Source organism: Aulonocara stuartgranti, assembly GCF_965226115.1.
Source record: "Aulonocara stuartgranti genome assembly, chromosome: 17".
NCBI classification, from domain to species: Eukaryota; Metazoa; Chordata; class Actinopteri; order Cichliformes; family Cichlidae; genus Aulonocara; species Aulonocara stuartgranti.
In genome coordinates this window covers 1076831-1089571 of record NC_138953.1, presented here as the reverse complement: position 1 = coordinate 1089571, position 12741 = coordinate 1076831, and the positions used below count along the sequence as shown (strand labels likewise).

The 12741-nt window shown below is 41.1% G+C and overlaps 1 protein-coding gene across 4 annotated transcripts in view; it reads left to right on the top strand.

The window, feature by feature from the left end:
* LOC309692819 (uncharacterized protein) overlaps positions 1 to 12741 on the top strand; it is a 59135-nt gene that overhangs the window by 12587 nt on the left and 33807 nt on the right. Inside the window, exon 1 of one of the 4 annotated variants that reach the window (XR_014272463.1) lies at positions 12409 to 12465. The exons of the other annotated variants lie outside the window; for them this stretch is intronic. The gene's annotated coding sequence lies outside the window, so the exon portion shown is untranslated. Of the gene's footprint in view, positions 1 to 12408; positions 12466 to 12741 lie in introns of those variants that run through there. 4 annotated transcript variants of the gene reach the window in all.

Here is a 12741-nt window from a genome sequence, read left to right as displayed (position 1 = left end):
GAATAAAGCTTTGACTGGAGTCAGCAGAGTTCAGCTGTGTGACTCAGCTTTTTAGAAAAGGAAAAAAATATTTAGCATCTAATCAGCGTAATCACTGTAGTGTCTCTGCATTTATTCTGTTATGTTAACCATGTTTGTGTCTGTAACTACTGAAACTGCTGAAAGTGCCACAAACATGGGCAGTAGCGTATAAAAGAGACGGGAGCGTGTGGCTGTGAAATGTGAAGTCACAGCAGAAGTGTCTGAAATGTGCATTCTGTGCACTTGGCCAGCAGGGGGCAGCCCTGCAAAAACACCTGTGGTTGTGTAGACATTTATGGAAAAACAGCCTTCATCTCCACTCTGTAGTCAGTTCCCTGATCTTCCAGATTCCCAATGACCATATTGAGTCATCCGTTTTTTAATTCTTAGAGTCAGAAAGCAAGATTGTCCAGAATATGGTCAGGTCAGGTGGTCTCCCACCAATGCCGTCTTGTTCCAGTAGCCCACTCCTCATCAGGGTGTCCTGGTTCCTCAACACCTGACGTGGACCTTGTTAATCCGAGCTGCATGCAATGTGATTAAGCGCCTTTCTTCCTGGTGTGACAGGTGTCCCAGGCAACGTGTGAGCTATTTATTATTGTATCACTTCCTCATTGTTGTACGTTAGAGGTGGCAGTGACCTGTGAGCGGTAACAGCCTGCTACCACGAACATTTAACCTGCGTCATGGTGACACTGCGAAGGAGTGTAGAAACCTGGGGAAAGCAAAATCAACGCTTTAGCACTTATGTGACGTTGACAAGTCAGAAGGAAAGCACAAACATGTTAGTGTCTAACTGACCTTCAGCACTTCTGGCTGCGTCTGATTAGCCGTGATGCACAGGTTTTTCATGGTGACTCAGTCACAAGGAGAGGCACAAGCACCGTCTCTTATGGCATGTTTCCATAGTAACGGCATGAGGAGGTCAAGCGTTGGTGAAGCACACAGGAGCCATTTCCCAATAAACTGGCTTTTGTTGTGCTTCTGTTTACTGTATAAAAGCCTAAAGCATGAAAAACGGTGACTGTGAGGCATGTTTGAAGGTAGAACTCATGCAGGACGAGCGTCTACTCTCTGTTTCATGTTGCATACACTTTGTCCAAGTTTGAGTGTTGCCCGGTCCTTGACCCCTGTGCCTGCAGACCTTAAATGCATGCAAGTGATAGCAAAGTGTGGATAACATGACATGAACCAGCTGTGTGGATCAAACTTACATTTGGAAACAAAACAAAACAAGGAAGACGCAAAGTTTGCTTTTTGAATCTATAACAATATTTGTTAAATAAACAAAATATAAGTATCCAAAACAAGTTGACACATATATTGATCTTAGTCTAAATATTGGAAATGGTTTAAATCACAGTCCAAATGAGCTGCTTTCCTTTGGTTACAGATTATTTTTCTGTGGGTGTCAGTTAATCAGCTGGTAGTACAGCATAATATAATGCAGTTGATAAGAAAACTAATAAAACAAAGAGTTGGCTGATGGATCATCTTTTTAAAAAACGTTATGTTGGTAGGATCTGCTAAGCCTCTGAATAGGGCTGGGTATCGTCACTGATTTCTAGAATCGATTCAGTTCGATTCGATTCGGTTCGATTTGAATCGGGGAAATTTTGCCTCAGACAGTCAGAAATATTATAATTCAGATCAGTACATTTACATATTTTTGTATCTATAAAAAGGAAGCTGACCCTCGCAAGTCTTTATCAAAGGTGTGAGCATCACAGCAGAGGCCTTTGTGTCAAAGTAGCTGAAGATAAAACACAGAAAAACATGAAGGTGATTTTCCTGGCCTGGGATTTTATAAAAATATTCTGCAGTACATCAAAAAACGAAAGAAAACCATTAATTGACATATGAACATTACCTCTGAAGTTACAGACAGCTTTTTGCATTTTGCATAATTTTAAAAAGTTTAAATTTGTTCAGAAGCCTGTTGAACGGCAGAAATTAGGTTTTCTTTTCAGAAGTAAGTAAAAGGAAAAAAACAGCGGCCGATAGCCTGTAAACAACGGTAGTCTTGTGCGTAACAAGCAAGCGAATAATGCAGAAAACTGATTTTTAGACGGGAAACTGTTCTTGAAGTACAAAAGTCATGACGATGTTTATGTGAAGCGTAGTTTGGATCTTCTTTTGCTGCTGGAGTGGGAAAATTTTAGCGTTCATCCTCCAGGTTCACTGTTTATGTTATGCTAACATAGCTGTGTCACTAGCGATCACCTAGCACATCATTATATACCAGCTAGTCCAACTTCAGTAACCCTACAAACGTCACTGCTGTTTAGTTTCCTGCCTTCATTTATGTTGGAAGTGATAGCAGAGCTGTACGTTTGAATTTTTCAGAAATCTCTCAGTCAGAACATGCTATATCATGTTTAGGTGGAAGCTAGCAAGCTAACATCCTGCTAACTTCTGCTAATTGGATGTTAAACTTAATTGTTACACCTGGTAAAGCAGCAACGCTGATCATTTTATTAAAGATGAAAGAATTTAGACACTTTGTAACTCTCAGTTTTGCCACAGTGATCGTTTGACTTTGGGACCTAAAGCAGAGTTTGGACCTGGAAACGGCTAATGACGTCAGACTTAAAGACCGGATAGTAATCAACAGGAAAATGCCTTTGTGTCATGGTCTCCTAATGTATCCATAGACTCAGTCACTCATTATTTTTTTCAATAAAAAATTAATTATGCTAAATCTCGTTCATTCTGTAGTTCAAATGGAGGATTATCCATGGTGTGCTCATCGGCTAGCATGTTACTTCACAGTCAGACATTCCCATTTTTGGCACATCTGGTGTTTTTAAACTAAGATGATGGCGATGAAATCACTAATCCCAAGGCTTCAAAACGGACTTCAGAAACTAGTGGATTACATTCCAGAAGCTGTGTCCAACCATACACACTGTATATGGTCCTAACTGTTTTAGTTTGCAAATTAGACAAAGGACATTTGAGACACTTTAATTTGCTTCTAAACACTCAGTAAAATTAAACACATTTACGGTTTTAACCAGACTGTATTTCATTACCAGTTTTGCCATCATTTTGCCAGTAAATCTTGTTTCAATGTGTCGTCTATCATATTGTTACTGGAAAAAACACTAGAAAACACACACACGCACGCACGCACACACACGCACGCACGCGCACGCACGCACACACGCACGCACGCACACACACACACACACACACATACATGTAGTGTGTGACAGAAAGCTACTGGTACTTCCTGTATTTAGTATTAAAAATACCCGGTAAAGGTCAGAATCTGTGCTTAAGGCAGGGATTGTCCACTCAGTCATTTCTAAATGCCATTAGAATAATCGAGAACTTCTTCAGTTATTTACAGCACAGCTCAAAGCCTCAGACACACTATAATGAAAACGCAAAAAAGCAGACTTTTGAAAACGATGACACATTTTAGTCATGTGATGCAGTCATGTGACCAATTAAACTAAGGTAGCGGAGGGCATTATACAGCAGTTCTTTTGTTTGACAGCCCTGTTAAAGATTAATATCAGTCTGTACATGCTCCAGAGAGCTTTTCTTCAAATTCTTTAATTCTCACTCGCTTTTGCAACTTTATACTTTTGTGTTACTCGCAGCAACAACTCCACCTCATTGTGAGTCCATTTAAAAAACTCGGTGCTTTTCCTCAACATTTTGCCGCCACGTTTCAAAGACCTAGAAAGTAAATAACGGACGGAAATGAGGCAGGTCAAATTGTCTTGCGTTTCACGCATGCGCAGGACTGGAACGTAAGCGTTTATGGCTGTTTCAATGTGGACGCACAACTCTGTGAAAACGACTGAAAATGCTGGTGTGGACGCGAGGCGTTTTCAGATGAAAACGGCGTTTTCACATTTATCTGGGCCAGTGTGGACGTAGCCTTAGGAGCTTGGAAAGAAAAGCGTCTGGACTTCTTTAAGTTGCTTGTAGATGTTTCATCCGAGAAGCTTCTTCAGTTCTAGGGTCAAATGGTGGAGAGTCCCAGATTTAAGTCCTGTGGGAGTGTCCCCCCAAGAGGGTCATGGACCACCTATTGATCCTCCGCCTAATGACACAAGCCAAGGTGTGAAAATGGGTGTGGGTCACAATCAGCCAGGGTTTCGGGTGAGCTCATCGTGAAACCTAGCCCCACCCTATCATGTGATTTCCTGAGGTCAGATGCAGATGGACAGCCGAGTCACATGGAGGTGGCTCTTTTATGTTGTGCCATGCGTTTATGAAGTGCAGGTGCTTCATAAATACACAAGGTGAATGTATTGGCAAGCTTCTTTCTTTTCCAGTTTTTCTATTGAATAGAAAAACTGGAATCTTATGATTTCATGATCTCATGATTTCCAGCAATAATCATTCCTGCTTTTCATACTGGATATCAGATGATTCCTTTCAAGTATGTTTTTCAGCAAATGATTGGAACAAAGTCGAAAATCTGCACAACAGAAATGTTTGTGACTACATAAAAGTCTTTACTCATCCACTCACTGCAACATTTGTCCAACACTTTGGATTTTCTCAAGCCTAAATTTGACGTGAAATATGCATGTAGACTAGAGTCACAACCTGAACCTGACGGCTGTTTGTTAGCATGCTCATCTGACACAAGCAAACACTCTGAGTTTAGAGCTCAATTGTTGACCATATATATACGCAGACATACATAATCAGTTGTCCTTCTTCAACATTTTTCCTCAGCCTCCAGAACTCAATAATGAAGCCAACACAGGAGGCAGTTCCTTTATTGGCCACTTGAGACTGGCTCCAAAACCATTAATCCCCATAGAGTCCCATATTAAAATCTCCAACTTATAACATTACAACTTTAAAATCTGGTCCAAACAACGACTTTGGCCACAGTGGACCACAGTAACTGTAAAGGAGATAATGTTTCTATTCAAAAGTCTGAACGATTTGTTCTTCAGTTTTGCTGAATTAAATTAAGTTTCTTTTTTTGGTGACGCAGGGAAGCAAATGCTGAGTCTTCAAGAATGAACCTGAAACCAGAAAGTGCTTAATGCATGGATTTCTGACTGGGAGATTCATTTCAGTTACACAAAACAGTTTTACTTTTGTTTTCAGTCTCCTGCTCATAACAGTACTTTCAGAACAAACAAAAGTGGCAGCTTTTCCAGGACCACGAGGACATTTTGTTCTGTAACAGTGTTCCCCCTATGAATTGTTAGTTGCTTTATTAGTCGACATGAGCACAGCTGACTCATCCAGAAAAAACATTTTCATTAAAGACTTCAGCGTTCATCTTTTATGTGTCTGTGTGGCTTCCAGCACCAGCCTCCTTGAAGGTCCACCATAGCTACAGTCCACCTTGATTTAAAACAAACAAACAGATAAAAACCCAGTAGATGCATTGATCGGTCAATTTGGGCAAGGCCCACTAAATAGATCTTTCTTGAATTCCACACAGGATTAACTAAACTAAAGGGAAGCACTGAAGGGAGTTCCTGCAAATGATCTCAGCATATTTATTGGTGTTTATTACAGAGAGCTTTGGAATTTAGTAAACTGAAACTTATATAAGAACACTTCAATTAAATTTGGACTTAAATGAAAGGGGAAGAAAAACCCCTACACTGATGGGACCTGGTGGTTTTTTATGAGTCAGGGACATTTTGCAGTATGGTGTGGCTTCACTTCACGTCCCCTCGGTTCCATTGGTCATTATTCTGTTATTTGCCGATGGTAGTGCTCTATTCCAGGATGGTAAGGACCTGTTCATAGGGCACAGTGATGAGGATGATCACCGTCACTTTGACCACAGTTTAACCATTAAACAGAGCTGACAACAGTGATCATCACAACACCAAACAATGTCTTTTTGAAGAGTGGCATTCCACACGTCCACCAGCATTCCAGATCCATGTAAATCAGTCCCAAGGAGCACCCGAGCTGCTCTGTTGGCACATTGTTGCTCAGCAGCTTCTACAGATAATTTATGCGGGTTTTTCCTTTAGTAATTCTACTTTTTTATCAGTTGTTTTAATCACATTCTGTTGGTCCATCTGCATGAGGACATGAGAGCTGTGGTTTTCTGTGGTTAGACGTGAAGCAGTGGTATAATTCTTGAATAAAAGTGTTTTTTGTCCAGTCTCCAGCAGAGTTAGCTGGATTCCTAACAGCTAACTAGCAAGTCAACACTTAGAACCAAGGTGTCTGTAATGGGAAGGTTGGTGGTTCGATCCCGCGCAGAATGCCAAATGTTCTTGGGCAAAATGTTAACCTATGATGCATCATTAGCATTTTGGATGCAAAGCATTTAATCATAGGAATACGTGCTTGTATTAACAGAGACAAGTTGTATACATAACTGGATAATCCAAATTGTCACTAGGTGTGAATGTGAGTATGAATGGTTGTCTGTCTCTGTGTGTTAGCCCTGTGACAGACTGGCGACCTGTCCAGGGTGTACCCCGCCTCTCGCCCTATGACAGCTGGGATAGGCTCCAGCGCCCCCCGCGACCCTGAAAAGGAGAAGCAGAAGTGAATGGATGGATGGATGGAAGTTGTATACAGCACTTTTAGGTACAGGGGTTATAAGAACCAGACGGTTTGCATTCGTGAGGTTCGGTCAGCCACTGTGCCTTCACGCTATTAAACATGGGGACATCTTTGCGTCTCTTACTCTGCTATGATATTTTGGACATACGTCATACGTTCATTTTATGGGTGCAGATATTAATTCAGTTCTTGTGGGTGAATTCTACAACCTGCACAGATAGATGCAAACAAGTCATCGTGCACGCGATAGTGTCCGCTTTGTGCACAGTGCTACAGCTGCAACATAAGCACATTTTATATTTTAGACATTGCACAAAATTAAGTTTACTTAATTGACTAAGAAACAATGTTTCCTTTTTCTTAGGACTAATGTGAGCTACTTGTTATGATGATTTTTTTCAGAACTTGCCTTGGAAGCCTCGGAGTTAAAGAATTTCCTCCGTGTTAAAGAAACCCAGTAAAAGCTGTTTCCGCAGCTATGGAACAAACAGTCACCGCTGATAATTAGTAGCTGCTGATGTCTGTGTCCACGAGTGTCAGTGATCATGGACACAAGTATTATAAAAATGATTCCACATATATCGTTCATACTCGTTATTTACTAGTGTTGTGTAATATATTCTTGAAGTCGTACACATTTATAAAACATGAAGTGTTACGAGCTTTTTTCCAGGCTTTTTTATATACGCGCCGCTTCCCTCGGGAAATATTATTATGAAACATTACATATATTTGCACTGCTTTGCAGATGATGCCCAGCTTTATCTGTGCATGAAGCTGGATGGTGCAAATAAACTAGTTAAACTTCAGACATGAAGACACAGAGGCCTCTGTAAGGGACCTCTAACTTCCTACTTCTGAATTCAGATCAAACTGAGGTTATTGTACTAAAGAATCATGGCGTCTGTCCAAACACTGACTTTAGATTTCATTACGTTGCTCTTTAGTGACCCTGCAAGTAACTGTTCTGACCAGGAGCATTCAGCATACACTAAACAAATGTGCAGCCTTCATTCATCTGAATGAAAATTAGCCTCATCCTGTCAAAAAACTAGAGCATACATTTATTACTTCTAAGCTTATTATAATTTAATATTATAAGGTTGCTCTGAAAGGTCCATGAAACTCCTTCAGTTGATCCAAAACGCTTGCAGGAAGAGTCCTGACTGGAAAGAGAGAGCACATTTCTCTCACATTAGCTTCTCTGCATTTAAAATCCTTCCCTGCACATCCGAATCTCTAAACATCCTGCTGTGTCTTAAAGACCGCATATTACCCTAACAGAGCATTTCTTAAGACTGCAGACCTCCTTATGGTTCCTAGCAGAATGGAAGGCAAAGTTTGGTGGGGTGACTCCGACTTTCCCAGTTCCACTTGAAAATTCCAACTAGGAACTCAGAAATATCGACTTCAACCGAAATGCTCTATTAATCAAGACTGTAATCAAATGATGGAGCTACGCCAGCAGATGACAGAGGGACCAGCTGCGGCAAAATCTGAAAACATGACCAGGATCAAAAAAGAGAGCGCTTATAAAGCAAAGCACGGAGACTGCCTGGCAAACGGGAACATCCTGTACTAGGAAACTGACACTAAACCAAAATCCTGCTTTCTGTCTGTTGGTGGTGTCTTTGTATTTTGGTAAATGTAATTTAGTTTTCATTATTGCTCAAGTGTTGTATGTGACCGCACATGTGATCACATCCATCAGGCTAGACATATTAAGTTGGTGAACTATTGTGACGTGCCCAGTGGAGAGTAATCTATCATTGCCTCTGCAGGTGTAGTCGAGTCGGCACATCTCATTAATGAAATTATGAAATGAAGACATTTCTAAAGTTTACGGGGCGCACACATGTAAACACACCATGTAAACGCATAGAAGAAAGCAGCTCTGTTATATGCTCTGAAAGGGTTTTCTCACATTGCAGTCAATTTGATACTTGACCTCAGAAAATCTGTAACGGTTGACTGGGTTTGCCTCAAGGAGCCGTTAATTACCGGTTAAACCACACCAGAAACTCTGCTGGCTGAAAGACAGAAATAGCTGAGCTCCTGGTACGGCAGAAGTAACAGACCATCACCAGCTCTGCTTTCTGAAACTGAAACTTCTGATATCGGTCACAATGTGCAATCGAATGACAAACAGGCGATCGTCGAGTTTCTGTTTAAGTGTCTTGAGTGCTAAAGTAACCCATATGGAAAAGAAAAAACTTCTATGATTTACTCATGAAAGTGGCCAATTTCTCATTACTTTCATATATTGTTTTAGTAAGTATACAAAACATACAAGTTTCATTATATAATTTTTCAAGGGATCTTATATCTGTTTTCACTCTTGTATGCTTTTCACACAAGTTTCACACAAAACAGATACAAACTTTATAAGATTTATATCTTTTCCATGTAGGAACACAGACACTGAACAATATCCTGATTTCTAAACCCTTTATTATAATTTCCACACCTGTGAGGTGTGAAGGCCTCAGTTTCCCCACCGTGGGCTGGTCCGTTCATCCTGGCTGTTGTGGTGGAAGTTGGTTCAACAGCTATATAAGCTATGAATATCTGAGCTTCAATACTGATATATCATGAATTCATATGGATTTCTGGCATTTTTTAAAGTGTTTATTATTCAGCATTATTTATAATATCACCGTGTTTAACAGGCTGGTAGAGCAGGTGAGGACGCCCAGCTTTAGTTCACATATTTGCCATCCCTGAAATTCCAAATCTGAATTTCATGGCACAGCATTATATTCAGGTTTATTAAAAAACATAAGTATAGACCATAACGAATGAAACTGCTGAATGATGGAGAATGAGGGTCAAACAGGTTGATCACTGGCTTATAAAGACACGGTGCACCATTGTTCTCGTGTTCTCCTTTTTCCTTCCAGTTACTCTCCAGTTCCTAATGCATTTTATTTCATGCACTTACACCCGCATGTTTATACCAAGTACCCTGAACACTGCACCCTGAATGAACACTGATGACCTGACAGCACTGTAGCAATCAATAAAAACTATTCAAAGTTTCAGACAAAGAGATGAGAACTAAGTGGGGAGAAGAGGAACATCTGTAAGACGGGAACAAAATCCGAGAGACGTCCAGTTGGAAATGTGTATCAGTATCAAAGACCTGACAAATCTCGGGCCCTTTCCTGTAAGCTCTTTTTTGTTGTAGGCCTACTTTGTGTTTGGGGAACAATCAGAAATACTCATAATGGGATCGAGATATGACCTCGCTGCTGACACGGACAGTTAGATGGTTTTGATGCGGCTTTTAGCTGGTGATGTCGTTCAGTTAAGATGCCGAGCACACGCTGCTCAAGAGCCGTTGATGCAGAGTGCAAGTCATTACGTTTTTGCTGATTCATAAACGTGTAATCGGGAGAAGAATGCATGAAGAGGAAAGTCAGCTCATCATTTTGTTTTGTTTTTTTCACCACTTTTTAAAAAGAATTGAAATTGCATTTAAGACCTTTAAAGGGAATTCTTACTCGTTTAGTGCTTTTATTTTGGAAATCCAGCATTTTCACGTGTGAGTTGCATCACTACATACACTTCGAAGGATTCCAGAGGCTCTGCATATTTCACAATTTAAAAAGAAACTGTCAGGCATTGCACTGATTTTTGTGGAAATGTCCTGAAAGTCATCTTGCAGTGGTTTGAAACTTGCGTGAGATGCCAAAGACAAGTTGTTCAATGTGATAGGATCAAAATATCTTCAGAAAATATGTGGCAGGAAGTGTGCTTCTGTGAAGATGCAAGTAATCCGAACACAGCTGCAGATCTCTGCGGTCAAGTCCGTTATGGGCCACGTCAGCTCGGCGAGTCTTGTAGACGAACCGGCTCATCGGCACATGGCGTGCCAGCGCTCGATAAACTAGCTCAAGGATTCGGCGTTTTCTAATGTTTCCAAACAGAAAGGAGAAATCCAAATTGTCCAAATTTGTGAACGCATAAAATGTGTAAATCTAGCTTCGGTTTAAATGACACACAGTATGTGCCAGTGAATTGGTGACTTTAGCCGATCAGTTACTTTGCGGCTCAGTTAACTCAGTCTGTGACCCAGATCCTGTTACTGACTCTGTCACTTTGTTACTCTGCTACTCAGATATGCAGCGACATCTTTGCCTTGTGACTGAGCACATTAAGCTATTGGAACTTGATTTTTAGGGTGTTAACCATGAAATGTGATGCCTGTTGTTGACGTCCTGGATCTGTCGTGTTTTGCCCGTCTCTCTCTGCCCTTGCTGTCTATCATCTCTCAAACTGCTGGAGCTCTTCATTATTATAACCTCTTCATTCAGTTTTATTCTTTGCTTTGGAGCTTGACCACTTGGCCTGAATGCAGTGACAGGTATTTTCATGCTTTCACCCCTGAGCTGCTGTGTAACCTGCTGTTTTGATGCTAATAAAACCAGATTGCACCACCCATCTGCAGGAACAAGACGTTGGGTAATATTACTGACAGCGCACCAAGAGTGCACCCTGCCTGCTGCTCATTGGTTCTCCAGATCTGTGGCTGCGGCTGCTGATATTCTTCGTAGTGTGTCTTCAGGATGCTCTCAGCACTTGTTCTAAGAAACTTTGACTGTGTGTGGGACTTTCCAGCTCAGGTTCAGGTTATGCAGATGAGGCTGATCGATGGCTCAGTTTCACGTTGTCATTTTCTTTTTTTCAAAAACATCTTTTTGCTTTTGACGTCAGTCTGCCTGAGTGATGACGGTAATTATGTTTCTCCCCTATACACAAAATATGTGCATTTATGTTTGTGTTCAAAGCCAGAGACCATAACCTCTCAGCCTTATCTGCCTTGTTGCTATGATTCATCTAGTAACCCAGGTGAACACTTCAAAGGAACACTGTGCACACACAGATATAGATATAGATACATATACGTAAGCATGGTCGGTTACTTAGAACTCTCTGCGTGTGTGTTTGTGGTTGTTGAGTGGGCTGCTACCTCTGACTCATGCTCCTCTTTTCATTGATGATCATGCCAGGCAGCGCGAGTGCTCCTGTGATGTCAAAATCAACCAGGAGAGGAGAGTAAAAATGAGAAGATCCAAATTCCAGCTGTGAGTATTCCTGGATCGAGGTTGTTTTGTCTGCCTGCCGGCTCTTATTTAAAGATCAAAGTATCGTGTTCGCTGCTGGACTGTTTTTCTGTCCCACCGAGGCAGCGTGGCAGCAGGGTCTGGGGTCAAAGTGCACACGTGTTTGTAGGATGCATCCTCTGAGAACAGCAGAGTTTTACATCATGTATCTGTGCATGATCTCAGGTCGTGCTCATTGCCTTTGACTTCTAAGCACTGCTCAGCGACTCGATTTGCCTCACACAAATTTGTTCCACTTTGTTTGAGAGGAGCTCATGTGGTTGTTGTACTTTTCAATAAGCTGCAGCAGAGAAGAAGTCATTTGCAGTGGTTTTTTTAGTAGATAGTGGTTACAGAGGTTCTGCTTAGTGGATTTTATTTCCGATACGTAACAAATAAAACATACAGTCATCGCCATGAGCTCTCATGTTCTTGTATATTGTGCGTGCATAACTTTGGTCCATTGTCCCCAAAAGAGATCTTTTGAACTTGCAATATATATATTTTTTAATACCAACAGAGGTCAAATGTATCGCAGTCTCGAGGGTCAGTCAATAAACTGCAGCTTGTCCCCTTGTTATGAAGCTTCTGAAACAAAACTTCCACCGGTATTCACTGTTCCTGTGTTAAATCTATCGCTACTGGTCACTGAATTTGAAGAATGTTTTTATTTCACTTTGATCTGAAGCTCATTTTCATACCCAAAGGTGTCACTTCAGGAAGATGTCCATTTATTGGTGTAGGCGAAGCTGCGTTGTGGGCGGAAGCGAGTACGATCACTGAGGTCGCAGCAGCGAGAAAACCTGAATATAATGCTGTAAGTTTCCACATCGAGTGTTTTTACCAAGAACTCTGTCTATAAGATTTCCTCAGTATGTGAAAATATAATCAAGCCGTTTCTATTCGATTTCATTTTATATACACTTTTACTAGTTGGACCCCTTGTAGTTTCAGAAGTGCCTCAATTCGTTGTGTAGATGGATACATTTTGGTTCATAGGGAGTCACATGGTTACTGCGTGACAACGTGAATCTCCCGTTCCAGCAGACCCCAAAGACGCTCTGCTGGGTTGGGATCTGGCGACTGTGGAGGC